Below are 18,153 nucleotides of genomic sequence, written 5' to 3' on the forward strand. Positions count from 1 at the left end.
TCCAGGTGAAAGCTGTGATCGCTTATTGATGTCACTTGAAAAATCCACTTCAATCAGTGTAGATGAAGGGGAGGAGAAATGTTTAAGCCTTCAGACAATTGAGACATTGATTGTGTATGAGTACTATTCAGAAGGTGAATGGGCAAGACAAAATGATTTAAGTGCCTTTGAACAAGGTATGGTAGTAGGTTCCACCGGTTTGAGTGTGTCAAGAACTGCAATGCTACTGGGTTTATGACGCTCAACAGTTTCCTGTGTGTATCAAGAATTGTCCAACAACAAAGGACATCCAGCCAACTTGACATCTGTGGGAGGCATTTGAGTCAAAATGGGCCAGCATCCCTGTGGAACGCTTTCGACACCTTGTAAAGCATGCCCCGACAAATTGAGTCTGTTCTGAGGGGAAAAGTGGGTTCAACTCAATAGTAGGAATGTGTTCATAATGTTTTGTACACTCAGCGTATGTTTACATTGCCAAAGCAAGTTAAATCAATAATAAACAAAAGTGAAATAAACAATCAGAAATTAACAGTAAACATTGCACTCACAAAAGTTTCAAAAGAATAGAGACATTTCAAATGTTATATTATGGTACAAAAGGGAAAATAAATAAACATAAATACGTGTTGTATTTACAATGGTGTTCTTCCCTGGTTGCCCTTTTCTTGTGGCAACAGGTCACAAATATTGCTGATGTGATGGCACACTGTGGTATTTCACCTAATAGATATGCGAGTTGATCAAAATTGGATTTGATTTCAAATTCTTTGTACATCTGTGTAATCTGAGGGAAATATGTGTCTCTAATATGGTCATGCATAGGCAGTAGTTTAGGAAGTGCAGCTCAGTTTCCACCTCATTTTGTGGGCAGTGTGCACATAGCCGGTCTTCTCTCGAGAGCCAGGTCTGCCTACGGCAATAGCAAGGCTATAAATGACTTAAATGTAAATGTAAATGTAATCACTGAGTCTGTACATAATCAAAGCGTTCCTTAAGTTTGGGTCAATCACAGTGGTCAGGTATTCTGCCACTGTGTACTCTCTGTTTAGGGCCAAATACCATTCCAGTTTGCTCTGTGTTTTTCTCTCTCTCTCTCACTCTCTCTCACTCTCTCTCACTCTCACTCTCTCACTCTCTCTCACTCTCTCTCTCTCTCACTCTCTCTCTCTCTCACTCTCTCTGTGTGTGTGTGTTTCTCATTTCAATTCAAAGGGGATTTATTGGCAGGGGAAACATATGTTTACATTGCCAAAGCAAGTAAAATAAAATATAAACATAAGTGAGAATAAACATTAACAACATCAACATAAAACCATTAGTAAACATTGCACTCAGAAAGATAAATACATTTCAGGTGTTATATTATCAGCCATGTACAGTGCATTGTCTCTAATGTGGTTATACTGTACATTTGGCAGGAGGTGAGGAAGTGCAATAGCAAGGCAATGCTCAAAGAGTCTGTAGATAGTCAAGGATTTTCTTAGTTTTGGGTCAGTCACAGTGGTCAGGTATTCTGCCACTGTGTTCTCTCTGTTTAGCGCAATATAGCATTCCAATTTGCTCTGTTTTTTGGTTGATTCTTTCCAGTGTGTCAAATAGTTATCTATTTGCTTTCTCACAATTTGGTTGGGTCTAATTGTGTTGCTGTCCTGGGGCTCTGTGGGGTCGGTTTGTGTTTGTGAACAGAGCCCCAGAACCAGCTGGCTGATGGGACTCTTCTCTAGGTTAATCTCTCTGTAGGTGAGGGCTTTGTAGTGGAATGGGTGGGAATCGCTTCCTTTTTAGGTGGTTGTAGAATTTAACAGCTCTTTTTTGCATTTTGATAACTTGCTGATATAGTTGAAATTCTGCTCTGCATGCATTGTTTGGAGCTTTGTACACAAAGTATATGTTTGCAGAATTCTGCATGCAGAGTCTCAATTGGGTGTTGGTACAATTTTGTAAATTATTGGTTGGTGAGTGGACCCCAGACCTCACAACCATAGAGGGCAATGAGTTCTAGAGGGCAATGAGTTTTTAGAATGTCGCCAGAGGAGATGGCTGCCGTTTTACGGGCTCCTAACCAATTGTGCTATTTTGTGTGTTTTTTCACGTTGTTTGTAACTTATTTTGTACATAATGTTTCTGCCACCGTCTCTTATGACCGAAAAAAGCTTCTGGATATCAGAACAGTGTAACGCCCTGGCCATAGAGAGGGGTTTTTGTTCTTTATTTTGGTTAGGCCAGGGTGTTACATTGGGTGGGCGTTCTATGTTCATTTTTCTATGTTTTTGTATTTCTTTGTTTTGGGCCGTGTGTGGCTCCCAATCAGGCACAGCTGTAGTTCGTTGTTGCTGATTGGGAGTCACACATAAGGAGCCTGTTTTTCCTTAGGGTTTTGTGGGGGATTGTTTCTGTTTAGTGTCTTGCACCTGACAGTACTGTTTGGCTGTCGGTTTTCTTGTTTTGTATCATGTTCGTTCGTTAATTAAAATTCAAAGATGAACACTAACTCCGCTGCACCTTGGTCTACTTCCACAGACAGCCGTGACAAACAGCGATTATTTACCTCGTTTAACGAGTCGGATGCGAAGGATTTACTCCAGACACCGGACCAAATCCTGTCATTCGCATGAAGAAAAGACACCGATACAGGGGACGCAGGTCCGGGTGCCTTGTTATAATTCGTCGGCGAGTGGGTAACCTGCCTTTAACATCCGTCCTATTGGCCAACGTGCAATTATTGGAGAATAAACTGGATGAGCTCTGTTCAAAACTATCCTACCAGCGGGACATTAAAAACTGTAATATCTTATGTTTCACCAAGTCGTGACCGAACGACTACATGGATTATATACAGTAGCCTGTCTGTGTCTATTTGTCAATAACAGCTGGTGGGTGAATTCAATTATTAAGGAAGTCTACGGGTCGGTAGTCATGTAGGCATATGCCCTCTATGCCCTCAGACGAACCATCAAACAGGCAAAGCGTAAATACAGGACTAAGATTGAATCCCTGTGGCAGGGCTTGTAAATGATTACGGACTACAAAGGGAAGCCCAGCAATGGGCTGCCCAGTGACACAAGCCTACCAGATGAGCTAAATTACTTACATGCACATTTTGAGGCAAGCAACACTGAAGCATGCATGACAGTACCAGCTGTTCCAGACGACTGTGTGATCACACTCACCATAGCCAATGTGAGTAAGACCTTTAAACAGGTCAACATTGACAAGGCCGCAGGCCCAGAAGGATTACCAGGACGTGTGTACTCTGAGCATGTGCTGACCAACTGGAAAGTGTTTTCACTGACATTTTCAACCTGTCCCTGGTCGAGTCTGTAATACCTACATATTTCAAGCAGTCCAACATAGTCCCTGTGCCCAAGAACACAAAGGTAATGTGCCTAAATTACTACCGACTCGTAGCATTCACGTCTGTAGCCATGAAGTGCTTTGAAAGGCTGGTCATGGGTCACATCAACACCATCATCCCAGAAACCCTAGACCCACTTCAGTTTGCATACCACCCCAACAGATCCACAGATAACACAATCTCTATTGCACTCAACACTGCCCTTTCCCACCTGGACAAAAGGAACACCTATGTGAGAATGCTGTTCATTGACTACAGCTCAGGGTTCAACACCATTGTGCCCTAAAAGCTCATAAGGACCCTGGGACTAAACACCACCTTCTGCAACTAGATCCTGGAGTTCTTGACGGGCCACCCCCAAGTGGCAAGTGGAGGTAACAACACATCTGCCACGCTGATCCTCAGGGGTGGATGCTTAGTCCCCTCCTGTACTCTCTGTTCACCCATGACTGCGTGGCCAAGCACGACTCCAACATTAAGTTTGCCGCAGACACAACGGTGGTAGGCCTGATCATCCACAACAATGAGACAGCATATAGGGAGGAGGTCAGAGACCTGGCAGTGTGGTACATCACTGGGGACAAGCTCCTGCAATCCAGGACCTATATTATAGGCGGTGTCAGAGGAAAGGCCCAAAAATTGTCAGAGACTCCAGTCACCTAAGTCATAGACTGTTTTCTCTGCTACCGCACGGCAAGCGGTACTGGAGGGCCAAGACTGGGACCAAAAGGCTCCTTCTACCTCCAAGCCATAAGACTTCTGAACAGTTAATCAAATGCCCCCCCCCCCCCCCCCCCCCCATTTGTTTTGTACACTGCTGCTACTCGCTGTTTTATCTAAGCATAGTCACTCCACCCCTACCTACATGTACAAATTACCTCAACTAACCTGTACCCCCCCACATTGACTCGGTACCGGTACCCCCTCTTTATAGCCTCGTTATTCTTATTTTACTGTTTTAGTTTTTATAATTTCTAACTTTAGTTTATTTGATAAATATTTTATTAACTCTTCTTGAACTGCACTGTTGGTTAAGGGCTTGTAAGTAAGCATTTCACGGTAAGGTCTACACTTGTTGTATTCGGCGCATATGACAAATAAAGTTTGATTTGGTGCCAGGACAACAACCTCTCCCTCAGTGTGATCAAGACAAAAGAGATGATTGTGGACTACAGGTAAAGGAGGGCCGGGCACGCTCCCATTCTAATCAACGGAGCTGCAGCGGAGCAGGTTGAGAGCTTCAAGTTCCTTGGTGTCCACATCACCAACAAACTATCATGATACAAACACACCAAGACCGTCATGAAGAGGGCACGACAGCGCCTATTCCCCCTCAGGAGACTGAGAAGATTTGGCATGGGTCCTCAGATCCTCAAAAAGTTCTAAAGCTGCACCATCGAGAGCAACCTGAATGGTTGCATCACCGCCTAGTATGGCAACTGCTCGCCCTCCGACCGCAAGGCGCTACAGAGGGTAGTGCGTACGGCCCAGTACATCACTGGGGCTAAGCTTCCTGCCATCCAGGACCTCTATACCAGGCAGTGTCAAAGGAAGGCCCTAAAAATTGCCAAAGACTCCAGCCACCCTAGTCATAGACTGTTCTCTCTGCTACCACACGGCAAGCGGTACAGGAGCGCCAAGTCTAGGTTCAAAAGACTTCTTAACAGCTTCTATCCCCAAGCCATTAGACTGCTGAACAATTAATCAAATGGCTACCCAGACTTTTTGCATTGCCCCCCTCCCCCTTTTTTTACGCTGCTACAACTCTCTATTTATTATTTATGCATAGTCACTTTACCCCTGATTTGATTTGATTTGATAAGCGATTTAAGTATTTTTAGCCAGATCCTAATTGAGATGTCGAGTTTTATGTTCCTTTTGATGGTATAGATGGTCCTTCTTTCCTTGTCTCTTAGATCGTTCACAGCCTTGAGGTAATTATTTTCTCTCTCTCTCGCTCCCTTACCTCTCTCTCTCTCTCTCTCTCTCCCTCCCCGTCACCTCTCTCTCTGGCTTTCTCTCTCTCTCGCTTTCTGTCTCTCTCTCGCTCTCAAGCCTTTCCTTTTATTAGGCCATATTTAATAACATATTTGTCTCTTTCCAGGCTTTCAAAAGCATATGCATGCCTGCCTTATCCCCCCCATCACGCTCTCAAAATTTTCATTGTCAACACATATGGAGTGTATAAATCCACAAATCAAGGATTTGATTGGTATTTAGAGCTAATAACATATGGTATAGATGACAGCTGAATAAGACTTGACATGCAGGAGGATTGGCTTGCATCTCAGCCCACATTTATAATCTATATCAGATGAGGAAAATACACATTGTGTATGTGATTAAATATTAATCATTTGTTATAAAATATCAATTACTTAGTTGGCCTATTCTGAAAGGTAGACTAAGGCAAACCATGCCAATTATATTGCATTGCATCTTACAGAACTGCAGTGAACAATAAAATACTAACATGTGCATGACTATTAAGGAAGCTGTAATTCGTTAACTGTGTTGCGAATGGAGTTACAATAAAGATTTTAAGGTGAAAAATATTGCGCACACCTTCAGTTCATGTCTTGTAGCTCATTTGCAAACTGCTTAAATTATCGCTATGATAGATAGCAAGCTCATGCAGCATACGAGTGACAGATTGTTCGTACGTTGTATCGAGAAACTCAGATACAACGTAACTTGTCTTCAGTTGTACTTCACTGCTAATTTGAGACATGTTTATTTCTGACTAGCGATTGAAGTGATTCTGAACGGGAGTTGTGCATGCTCATTAGGTTATGAATAAAGGTATAATAATACCTCACTGTCCTTGGTGTTCTTGTCAGTCTCGTTAATTTATGGAATTACTGACCCATGAGTTTTCGAGTCATTCAGTTGGCAACGAAAATAGATATTAGATTAGAATTTTTCTTTTGTTTTGTTGATCACACTAAGACACTCACGTTTTAATTGAATGGATGTTTCACTTTCTGTGACTGTATTAGTTACTAATATACCGTTTTAATTGCTCATATGTTGATTATAATGCTGGCAAAATATTTCCTTGCATCGGAAACCAAGAAAGTACACAAAGTACTTTCATCAAAATACCTTTCATTCTTTTCTTTGGGATTTGATAAGATCAGGTTAACTTTTAACTAACCATTGAACTGAATAGATGTTTGAATCATGGAACATATTAGCACGCTGATAAATTGCCGAAAATGGATGATATTCATCACCTGTGGTGTCCATCACTGAAGTACGCATCCATAAAGCATCAATAATGCTCCATAATGTTGCCCTCGTCACGGTACCGGAGCGCCAAGTCTTCGTCCAAGAGGCTTCTGAACAGTTTCTAACCCCAAGCCATTAGACTTCTGAACATCTTATCAAATGGCTGCCCTGATTACTTGCATTGCCCCCCCCCTCTCTTTTACGCCGCTGCTACTCTGTTATTATCTATGCAAAGTCACTTTAATAACTCTACCTACATGTACATATTACCTCAATTACCTCGACTAACCGGTGCCCCCACACATTGACTCTGTACCGGTACCACACTATATAGTCTCGCTATTGTTATTTTACTGCTGCTCTTTAACTACTTGTTTAGTTCATATCTGAAATCCCTTTTGGTTCAAGCTTTTCATAAGGTCCCTACAGGAATTCATTTGTTTCTTTCAAGAAAACATTTCAAATGTATAATAATATAAATCTATACGTCTGGTATAGAGTAATGAAAATCTACCAAACACAAATGTTGTTAAATATAACTATCACTCATACTGGTGATGGCTTAATAAGCTATAAAAAAAACAAAGACAGTGAGACCTGGAAGGTTTAGCTTACAGATGTTTTGTCTCTGAGAATTGAAGTAGTGTAGAAAGGTGTCAGTTTTACAGTACATCACACATCTTACCCGTCTCAATTTGCAGAAATTGTTGAAGCGGTGAGCGCGGCTCAACCGTGTGCTAGGTGTCTTCGAAGGTGTGTGGGGCGAACCGGAGAACTGTCAGGTGGTGCTCAATGTGACCCTCTCCCCAGAGTGAGGGGGGAAGAGCATTCATCTCCCCAGAGAGAGCAGATGAGTGGTTAGCTGCAGCCTGTTTGATGCCAAGACACTCATTAAATAAGGAACGAGCCAGGCTTTGTCTGAAAAAGTACCATGAGTGGAGTTTCATTTCAATAGTGTTTAAACATTTGAATGTAGGCTACTGATCAAATTGGAAATAGCTGTGTGCTTTGACATTGATGTGCATATGCTATTGCCATTGCATCATATGATGGAATTGGCCTTGTGAAAGAGGTAGCGTGTCTTGGGCATGACATAGCTGTCACATCCTGACCCTAGTAAGATGTAATTTTCTATAGTAGAGGAGGTCAGGGCGTGACAGGGGTGTTTTGGGGTTTTCTATGTTTTCTATTTCTATGTTTGTGTTCTAGGTTTTCTATTTCTATGTTGTTTTTTGGGGGGTTGATCTCCAATTGGAGGCAGCTGTTCCTCGTTGCCTCTGATTGGAGATCATATTTAAGTAGGGGTTTTTCTTCCTGGGTTTTCGTGGGTAGTTGTTTTCCATTTTGTCTGTAGTTCCTGACGGAACTGTTTGGTCGTTTTGTTGTTTTCTGTTTTAAGTGTATTCATTAAAGGAAATATGAGCACTTCACACACCGCGCCTTGGTCCCATTTAGACGACCCACGTTACAGAACTACCCACCATGGCGTTCCCGGGCTGAAATGGACACCTGGTCACATAGTGAGTGGACGGAGAGGAGAAATTGGACCTGGGGCCAGGTAATCGAGAGATACCGGAGCCTACCTGGGAAGAACGAGAGGCAGCCCCCCAAACATTTTTTTGGGGGGGGCACACGGGTAGTTTGGCTGGGCCAGGGGTGAGGCCTGAGTCAACTCCCCGTGCTTTTTGTGGTGAGCATGTGCCTGCCTCTCGCACTCTCTCTCCAGTGCCCCTCCATAGCACAGTATGTCCTGTGCCTGCTCCTCGCGCTCTCCCTCCAGTGCGCCTCCAGAATCCAGTACGTCCTGTGCCTGTTCTTCGCACTCTCCCTCCAGTGCGCATCCATAATCCAGTACGGCCGGTGCCTGCTTTGAGCACTCGGTCCTCAGTGCGTCTCCCCAGTCCGGTGAGACCGGTTCCTGTTCCACGTACAAAGCCTCCAGTGATAATTGATGGTCTGACGCCTGTAGAGATGATCCATGGCACTAAGCCTCTAGTGATGATCCATGGCCTGGAGCCTGTAGGGATATTCCATGGCACGAAGCCTGAAGAGGTAATCCATGGCCCGGAACCTGAAGAAATAATCCTTGGCAAAAAGCCTGGAGGGATTATAAATGGTCCGGTGCCTGTAGGGATAAACCATGGCACGAAGCCTGTAGGAATAATCAATGGCCCGGCACCTGTAGAGATAATCCATGGTAAGAAGCCTCCAGTGATGATCCTTGGCGTGGAACCTGTGGAGATGATCCATGGCATGGAGCCAGCAGCAACGGTCACTAGTCCGGAACCTATTATGACGCCTCCCAGTCCGGAGCCTCCGGCGACGCTTTTCCGTCCGGAGCCTCCAGCGACACTCCTCAGTTCAGAGCCTCCAGTGACGCTCCCCAGTCCGGAGCCTCCAGCGACGCTCCCCAGTCCGGAGCCTCCAGCGACGCTCCCCAGTCCGGAGCCTCCAGCGACGCTCCCCAGTCCGGAGCCTCCAGCGACGCTCCCCAGTCCGGAGTCTTCAACGGCGGTCCGCAGCACGGAGTCTTCAACGGCGATCCGCAGCACGGAGACTTCAGCGGCGGTCTGCAGCCCAGAGTCTTCAGCGGCGGTCTGCAGCCCGGAGTCTTCAGCAATCTGCAGCCCAGAACCTCCAGCGGCGGCCTGCAGCCCAGAACCTCCAGCAATGATCTACAGTCCGGTTCCTTCGACGACGATCCACGGTCAGGTGGTAATAAAGCAGAAGGATCAGCGGGTGGAGCGGGGAGTACGCCCAGAACCGGAGCCGCCTCCTATGCTGGAGGTTATGTGGACTGCATTTGAGCCGCCATAGACAATTATCACCCTCCCTACACTCCCTTTTTGTTTTGTGTTTTTTTTGTTGTTGTTGGTTTGTTGCATTCGGAGTCTGCACCTTTGAGAGGGGGGGGGGGGGGTACTGTCACATCCTGACCCTAGAAATATGTCATTTTCTATAGTAGAGTAGGTCAGGGCGTGACAGGGGGTGTTTTGTGTTTTTCTAGGTTTTCTATTTCTATGTTTGTGTTCTAGGTTTTCTATTTCTATGTTGTTGTTTTTTGGGTTGATCTCCAATTGGAGGCAGCTGGTCCTCGTTGCCTCTGATTGGAGATCATATTTAAGTAGGGGTTTTTCTTCCTGGGTTTTTGTGGGTGGTTGTTTTCCGTTTTGTCTATGTACCTGACAGAACTGTTGGCTGTCGTTTTTGTTATTTTGTTTAAGTGTTATCATTAAAAGGAAATATGAGCACTTTACACGCTGCACCTTGGTCCCCTTTATACGACCCGCGTTACAATAGCATGAGGCAGGTGCAAAATGGGTTTATTAAATAATACGTTGACAAATTAAAGTCTGGAAAATATTTATAAAAAGACAAACAAAAACAAATGAAACACACTGAATGTATATCAAATAAAAAGAACAGGTATAAGCATGTATTCCTGCCAAAGAACTCACTTGGCACACGTGGGGTCTACCAGACTCTCACCAGCCTCCCCCTGAGCAATTAATACGGTCTGAAAGTGAAAGTGACGCAGCATTTTCCAGGAAGTAGCCTTGTTGTTTTTGAACTTTTATTAGCTTTTTGAATGGTTTTCAATTGACAGAAACACAGAAACTTAATTAAAGGCATCTGTCAGAAGCAAATTCATCCACAAACACAAATATAATTGTATATTGTTGTCACGTTGTTTAATGATCGGAAATACGAACATGACAGGGACGAAGCCTAAAGCAAACACGTGTATAAACCGTTGAAGTTGGAAGTTTACATACACCTTAGCCAAATACATTTCTACTCAGTTTTTCACAATTCCTGACATTTAATCCTCGTAAAAATTCCCTGTCTTAGGTCAGTTAGGATCACCACTTTATTTTAAGATTGTGAAATGTCATAATAATAGTAGAGAATGATTCATTTCAGCTTTTATTTCTTTCATCACATTCCCAGTGGGTCAGAAGTTTACATACACTCAATTAGTATTTGGTAGCATTGCCTTTAAACTGTTTAACTTGGGTCAAACATTTCGGGTAGCCTTCCACAATCTTCCCACAATAAGTTGGGTGAATTTTGACCCATTCCTCCTGACAGAGCTGGTGTAACTGAGTCAGGTTTGTAGGCCTCCTTGCTCGCACACGCTTTTTCAGTTCTGCCCACAAATTTTCTATGGCATTGAGGTCAACGCTTTGTGAGTCCACTCCAGTACCTTGACTTTGTTGTCCTTAAGCCATTTTGCCACGACTTTGGAAGTATGCTTGTGGTCATTGTCCATTTGGAAGACCCATTTGCGACCAAGCTTTAACTTCCTGACTGATGTCTTGAGATGTTGCTTCAATATATCCACATCATTTTCCTCCCTCATGATGCCATCTATTTTGTGAAGTGCACCAGTCCCTCCTGCAGTAAAGCACCCCCACAACATGATGCTGCCACCCCCGTGCTTCACGGTTGGGATGGTGTTCTTCGGCTTGCAAGCCTTCCCCTTTTCCTCCAAACATAACGATGGTCACTATGGCCAAACTGTTTTATTTTTGTTTCATCAGACCAGAGGACATTTCTCCAAAAAGTACGATCTTTGTACCCATGTGCAGTTGCAAACCGTAGTCTGTTTTTTTATGGCAGGTTTGGAGCAGTGACTTCTTCCTTGCTGAGCGGCCTTTAAGGTTATGTCGATATAGGACTCGTTTTACTGTGTATATAGATACTTTTGTACCCGTTTCCTCCATCTTCACAAGGTCCTTTGCTGTTGTTCTGGGATTGATTTGCACTTTTCGCACCAAAGTACATTCATCTCTAGGAGACAGAACGCGTCACCTTCCTGAGAGGTATGACGGCTGCGTGGTCCCATGGTGTTTATATTTGCATACTATTGCTTGTACAGACGAACGTGGTACCTTCAGGCGTTTGGAAATTGCTCCCAAGGATGAACCAGATTTGTGGAGGTCTACAATCTTTTTTCTGAAGTCTTGGCTGATTTCTTTTGATTTTCCCATGATGTCAAGCAAAGAGGCAGTGAGTTGGAAGGTAGGCCTTGAAATACATCCACAGGTACACCTCCAATTGACTCAAATGATGTCAATTACCCTATCAGAAACTTCTAGAACCATGACATAATTTTCTGGAATTTTCCAAGCTGTTTAAAGGCACAGTCAACTTAGTGAATGTAAACTTCTGACCCACTGGATTTGTGATACAGTGAATTATAAGTGAAATAATTTGTCTGTAAACAATTGTTGGAAAAATGACTTGTGTCATGCACAAAGTAGATGTCCTAACCGACTTGCCAAAACTATAGTTTGTTAACAAGAAATTTGTGGAGTGGGACGGGATGAGACCCGTAATAACAATACACGGGACGAGACCCGTAATAACAATACACGGGACGAGACCCGTAATAACAATACACGGGACGAGACCCGTAATAACAATACACGGGACGAGACCCGTAATAACAATACACGGGATGAGACCCATAATAACAATACACGGGATGAGACCCATAATAACAAGTGCACACTAACACTGTAACACGCAAGCCGATACAACAGAGCACAGGTACTCACAAGACCAACGGACGTGGAACAATAATCAACCAAGACAATGGGGAACAGAGGGCACTTACATGCACATAGTAATCAGGGGGAATGGGAACCAGGGGTGCATAATGAGACAAGACAGTCTCGGGTTGGTGGTAATGATCCAGTTCAGTGATGCCTAGAAAGCCGGTGACGTAGACCTCTGGAGCTGGTGAAACGAATGAGCAGCAGTACCGGGCAATCCGTGACAATTGTAGCGATACTCGCTCTATGAGGTACATTACAATTCCGACCAGTGTCGCGATACTCGCTACATTATTTGAGTGGCGTTAAAATTGGTGGGTTAACCCTATTGGTGTGATGCATAGACCACGTTTTCACAAATTTGATTACATCACTGCCAAGCCCATTCAAAATATTATAGAGGACTGACACTGGAAGTATGACGTAATGCTGCGTCACTTTTACCTACCGGCATATCCACTGAGGAAATGTGGTTTTATGGTTCACTTACATACACATGTTATATGGTTGATATATCCAAGGCCTGTACTGTAGATATGTTGCTAAAATTGTATTACATTGATTGTGTTATAATATCTTCTTAACTTTTTTTCAGAGGGTAGGTCTACAGGTTGTGTGCCTAACCCTAACCCTGGCTCGGTCAAAGGACATCTGCTAACAGAATTTGATACAAGTGATTTAGGCAATAATGATGATATGATGATCTCCTGCCAGTGATGGCTGAGGGGAGAAGGGAGGCCAGCGGTAGCGGCAGCGGCCTTGGCAACCAGTGGTCAAAGTCAGGGTGCAGTAGGAGCAGCAGCATGTCATCCTCCACTCCTAGATCAAATCAAATCAAACTTTAATTGTCACATGCTCCAAAAACAACAGCTGTAGACCTTACTGTGAAATGCTTACTTACAAGAACTTAACCAACAGTGCAGTTCAAGAAAGAGTTAAGAAAATATTGACCAAATAAACTAAAGTAAAAAATAATAAAAAGTAACACAATAAATAACAATAACGAGGCTATAAACAGGGGGTGCCGGTACTGAGCCAATGTGGGGGGGTACAGGTTAGAGGTCATTTGTACATGTAGGTAGGGGTGAAGTGACTATGCATCAATACACATTAGAGGAAGAGCTAGTGAAGGAGTACAGCCAGCACTTCAGTACAACTACAAGCCTGTCAACATCCTCCTCTCCCCTCTCTGCCCAGGTAACCTGCTCTGATGTCATTCATACAAGATCAGCATTTTCACACCCTCACACGTATAGACGAGTTTCGAATGCAGACTTTTGTAATGTTGTAGATTGAATGGCTTGTAACTCTATTTAGAATGGAGGTACCACTCCCAGTTCCCCTAGGAATCACCTAACATCCCTATGCACTTCATCTCAAGTTGCAGTAGGGTTTGTCCTAATGCTGTAACGTTAGTTCCAGTATACTTTTTGGTGCTCTGAACTGGGTTGACCGAGTGTACTCCTGTGATGTTTGCTAGTCTTTCATCAGCAAAATGGGCAAATCTCCCCAAATGCATTATAATGCTGAGGCACTTTTTGTATTTAGCACAACATAACCAGGTCAACATGTCCAGAGAGACCCAGGCTGTTTGTACAGTAATGACGATGAGATTGCTACTCAAGGTTGTTTGTGGATGTTTATCAGCCTGTGTGTCTCTGCCCAGCATGCACCTAAGGTGAGGATCCATGATTCCCCTTGAATAGACCATTGAAGAACCTATTATTCACAAGGAGCACCAACCACTTGTAATTCAAGTAGAGTGGGCAGCTTTGTCCCCCAGTTTTCCCATTGTTTCTCACCGACATTCGTGCCCCCGAACCCGAACCCAGACTAAGCGGAGCGGAGGGACTCTACTGACACTGGGGGGAGTGGAGAGAAAGAAAGAAAGAAAGAAAGAAAGAAAGAAAGAGGGAGGGAGAGAAGATCCAGAGAGAGAAAGGAGAAACCAGTCTCTATGCCCTGGCATCCACGAGAGGGAAGAATGTTGAGGTCTTGGCTGGCTGCCAGGCTATTCGGCTGATGTCTCCGTCAGGATGGGGGGGCCCTTTGATTTTCCCTTTACAGTGAAATGTAACACAAGATGGCTTACCCCCTACTTGTCAGCGAGTGAAAGAGGACCAGGGAGAAAAAGGTTGCAAAGGTCCCTGTAACACCTGCGATGGCACAGAGGTAGCTCAGCAGAGCATGGAGAGAAAGGAACACGTGAGTAATGACGGATTAAAGAGTTATGTCGCAGCGTGACACACTGTGTCCACACAGAATTACCAGCCAATGCAAATTTCTCACAATAGTCCCCTCGGCAGAATGAAGGGAGAGGCAGAGGAGGGGAGTTTGACCGACAGTCGTTTGGCTGGGAGCCAGGGGGAATGGCGCCATCCCTGCCAACTGTCATTATCCATGGGGTGAACTCACCACCAGAGTGCTGCCTCACAGGCCCAAACCACATACCTATCCTGGAGTAAGTGGTCACATCCTGGAGTTGTTGTTCTGTTTTTCAATAGGATCTCTGGCCTCATGGGGGAATTGTTCCTCAGAGCAGGCAAACTGACTAGAGTGGGGGCTACAGTAGGTATCCCCACTGTCTTGATGCTGCATCAAAGGAAATGTTTTCAGAGATATGAAGGACTGGTGTGATCTACTATTGCAAAATCACATTACTTGTACGTTACTCTAAGTGTTCCTTTTCACCATACTTAATCACACACATTTAAATATAATCATTTTTAATTTGAAAGGATTTATCATAGCTTTTGTAAAGTACAGTATGAGATAAGTGTAATCTTTTATTGTCTTGCTGTGTTCTGATTACAGACAATCCTCCTTGACATATGCTGGCAACAGGAGCTCTTGGAGGACGAGTGGGAGAAAGCACCATGCTCCAACAACCTTTGACCTTAAAGAGAGTAAAGGAGTGGTCAAGTTCAAGACCCCCACCCCAGGGAAGAAGAGTCCACAGTGCCCCTGTCTCTGGACTTCGGTATCTAGAAGTATAGTATGTTTCAACCTAATCCATAACACAGGAGGTTGGTGGCACCTTAATTGGGGAGGACAGGCTTGTGGTAATGGCTGGAGCGGAATAGGTGGAATGGTATCAAATACATGGTTTCCATGGTTTCCAGGTATTTGATGCCATTCCATTTGTAGGAGGAAATGAATTCCAACAATTCTATGACCTTTTACAAAACTAAAGAACAAATCCTTTTAAATATTAACTTAATGTACTCAAATACTTTTTAGGATAATTGTACATTTTGACATGACTTATAGGCATGGTGTGTGTATGAATATTTTTTATTTCTCTATATTATTTTATATGTCTTTATTAAGAATCTAATCTGCCGGGAAGCCTCCCGTCTTTATGCGCCAGCCACATACAATCAGAGTGATTGCCTACAAGAACGGGACAAGAGAAACCTCTGCTAAAGTCACAGCTTCTAACATAACCACGGTGAAGTTCCTCTCTACCTTTTTCACAAATGTTTTCTTTACATTTTGTATTTATACCAGGGGTGTCCAACTCATTTTGCCCCGGGGCCGCATTCGGTCTTCAACGAGGTCCGGAGGGCCACATTGGTTATATTTCCTCTATTCATCGTTTTTAGATTTTTTGAAGCTCTCTGACTGTCTAGCTTTAATTTTGGTGATTTTTTGTGTGCTGGACACAGTCAAGAAACTGTATAAATGTAGGTCCATTATAATTTCAACAGAGTTTAGATTTTGGTTTTAGTCATTTTAAAGTATTTTGAGTTTATTTTAATTCAAACCACCCTCGGGCCGGATTGGACCCGCTTGCGGGCACCCCTGATTTATACAAAGCCCCCTTGAATCCTAATGATACTTGTGCCTTGTTGGTATTTCAGCTTCAGGAGGTCACATCTAACCTGAAGCTAAACTCTGCAGCCAGAAGGATCTTCCTGTCAGTCGGTACAGAGCTTTCTCTACCTAAGGATCTGGCCATCGATTTAGAGGTGTTCGTCTCAATTGGAGATGCTTTCCTGGACACACAGAGAGATATCTGAGGTATGGATCCCCAAGCTAAACCCACAGCTCTTCATTAATAGGGTTTATCACTATTAACCCTATTATTACTATTAATCACTATTAACCACTATCACTACTAATCACTATTCAGACACGGGGGAGCTGAAGAGATGATAAGATTTTGGGCAGGAAATTCTACTTAGTACAATACTGTGCCATCAGTCGGGTTAGCATCAGGTTGTATTTTAATCTGAATGGTATTTGTATTTCTTGGAAGAGCATATATTAACAAAACATTTAGTGTAAATTGTCCTATTTCAAGTAATTTCTAAATAATTAAATAAAACATCTAAGTAAGACTATGCATTCAGTTACAGAGAACACCTGATTAGAAACCCTATTGAGATGTTTCTCAAGTTTTTTTCATATTTTTTTTTACAAAGAGGGGTTTCAAAAGTTCATGTGCCATTTTATCCTGGCACCAGAGATGCTAAAACTGTGCCATCAGTCGGGTTAGCATCAGGTTGTATTTTAATCTGAATGGTATTTGTATTTCTTGGAAGAGCATATATTAACAAAACATTTAGTGTAAATTGTCCTATTTTAAGTAATTTCTAAATAATTAAATAAAACATCTAAGTAAGACTATGCATTCAGTTACAGAGAACACCTGATTAGAAACCCTATTGAGATGTTTCTCAAGTTTTTTTCATTTTTTTTTTTACAAAGAGGGGTTTCAAAAGTTCATGTGCCATTTTATCCTGGCACCAGAAATGCTAAAACTGTGCCATCCACAGCTAAGTTTATTTATGAACCCTTTGTCGAGCGCCAAGTTGAAGCCCGGAACTTCTGTGCTGCAGCTGTGTTTCCTTGGCTGGGTTTCATGGCGACACGCACTGCTGTTCTCCGAGCGCCATGATGCCTGCGCCATTGGCACGACACGCTGAGGCTTTGCACCGGCTCTTTGCTGGATCAGCAAGCTTAACCCAGCAAAATCTGGTGCAGCACGATGTGTCTTGACTGATAATCAATCTTGCGCTCCTCGACAGTTGTCACTGAGACAGAGAGACAGGGAGTGGAGCAGGTGGCAGATGGGCCCTGTCTGCAGAGATCCGAGCTGCTAGGTGGGTGTGTGCCCAGGCCGGGAAGAGTGGAGGGCACAGACTAGAATTAGCACACCTTAGTTAAGAACTGGGAGGAGGAGAGGGTCCTAGCAAACTCAGAGTATGTGTAATACAGACAATAACCCATCGTTTTGTGGGGTGACAAGGCTAGACCTATGGTCTGGTGTCACATGTATATTGTAAAAGTGAAATTAACTTCTGATTTCTTGTACTGTATCTGGGGAAATTATCTAACATTCTCTACCTTCTGATCCTTGTCTTTGATTCATGTTCCATGTTGACTCTGTGAAATTAAAGAACTTCATAAGTAAGAAAGAAAAGAGAATGGAATATAAATTATGAATAAATCAGAGAGTTTTATGTAATAAAAATAGTCCAACTTGAGGCTGTCATTAACTTCAATTCAATTCACTCCAAATGAAAAGTGTGTTGGATCTTCTCTGGGCTGAGTGCGGGTCCACAGTAACGGGAAGCAGCTCCCACAGGTGTGAGGTGTGGCGCTGTCAGGGAGAGTTTTCCACTGTTTGGCCATGTAGCTGATGTATTGTGACAAGCCGTGATTGACACGGGGAGGTGTGACTGGCGAGCGGCAGCCGTCGTCTGTTTTGGCGGCGAAAGCGACGTGTTTGCATCGCTCTAATTGCTGACTTATTTCGACGTTAGAACGGCGGCAGTCAGGGAACCAGGTAGCGCTGTAACACTCCCCGCGTCACACACAGGCAACGCTTAATTGCTCTGTCATTTTCTGTACTTCAGGATGAGCCAGGGTGCTGCTAAATGAAGCATGGCTGGCTCCTGCCTCGTGCAGCAAATGTTCTCCAGAATGTTCCCTGCTTCTTTTTTATCAAGTGGCGTGTACAGTGAAATAAGGTGAGGTGAGACAGACACTCACGTGGAG

The sequence above is a fragment of the Salmo trutta genome, chromosome 7, assembly GCF_901001165.1.
Source record: "Salmo trutta chromosome 7, fSalTru1.1, whole genome shotgun sequence".
Taxonomy (NCBI): Eukaryota; Metazoa; Chordata; class Actinopteri; order Salmoniformes; family Salmonidae; genus Salmo; species Salmo trutta.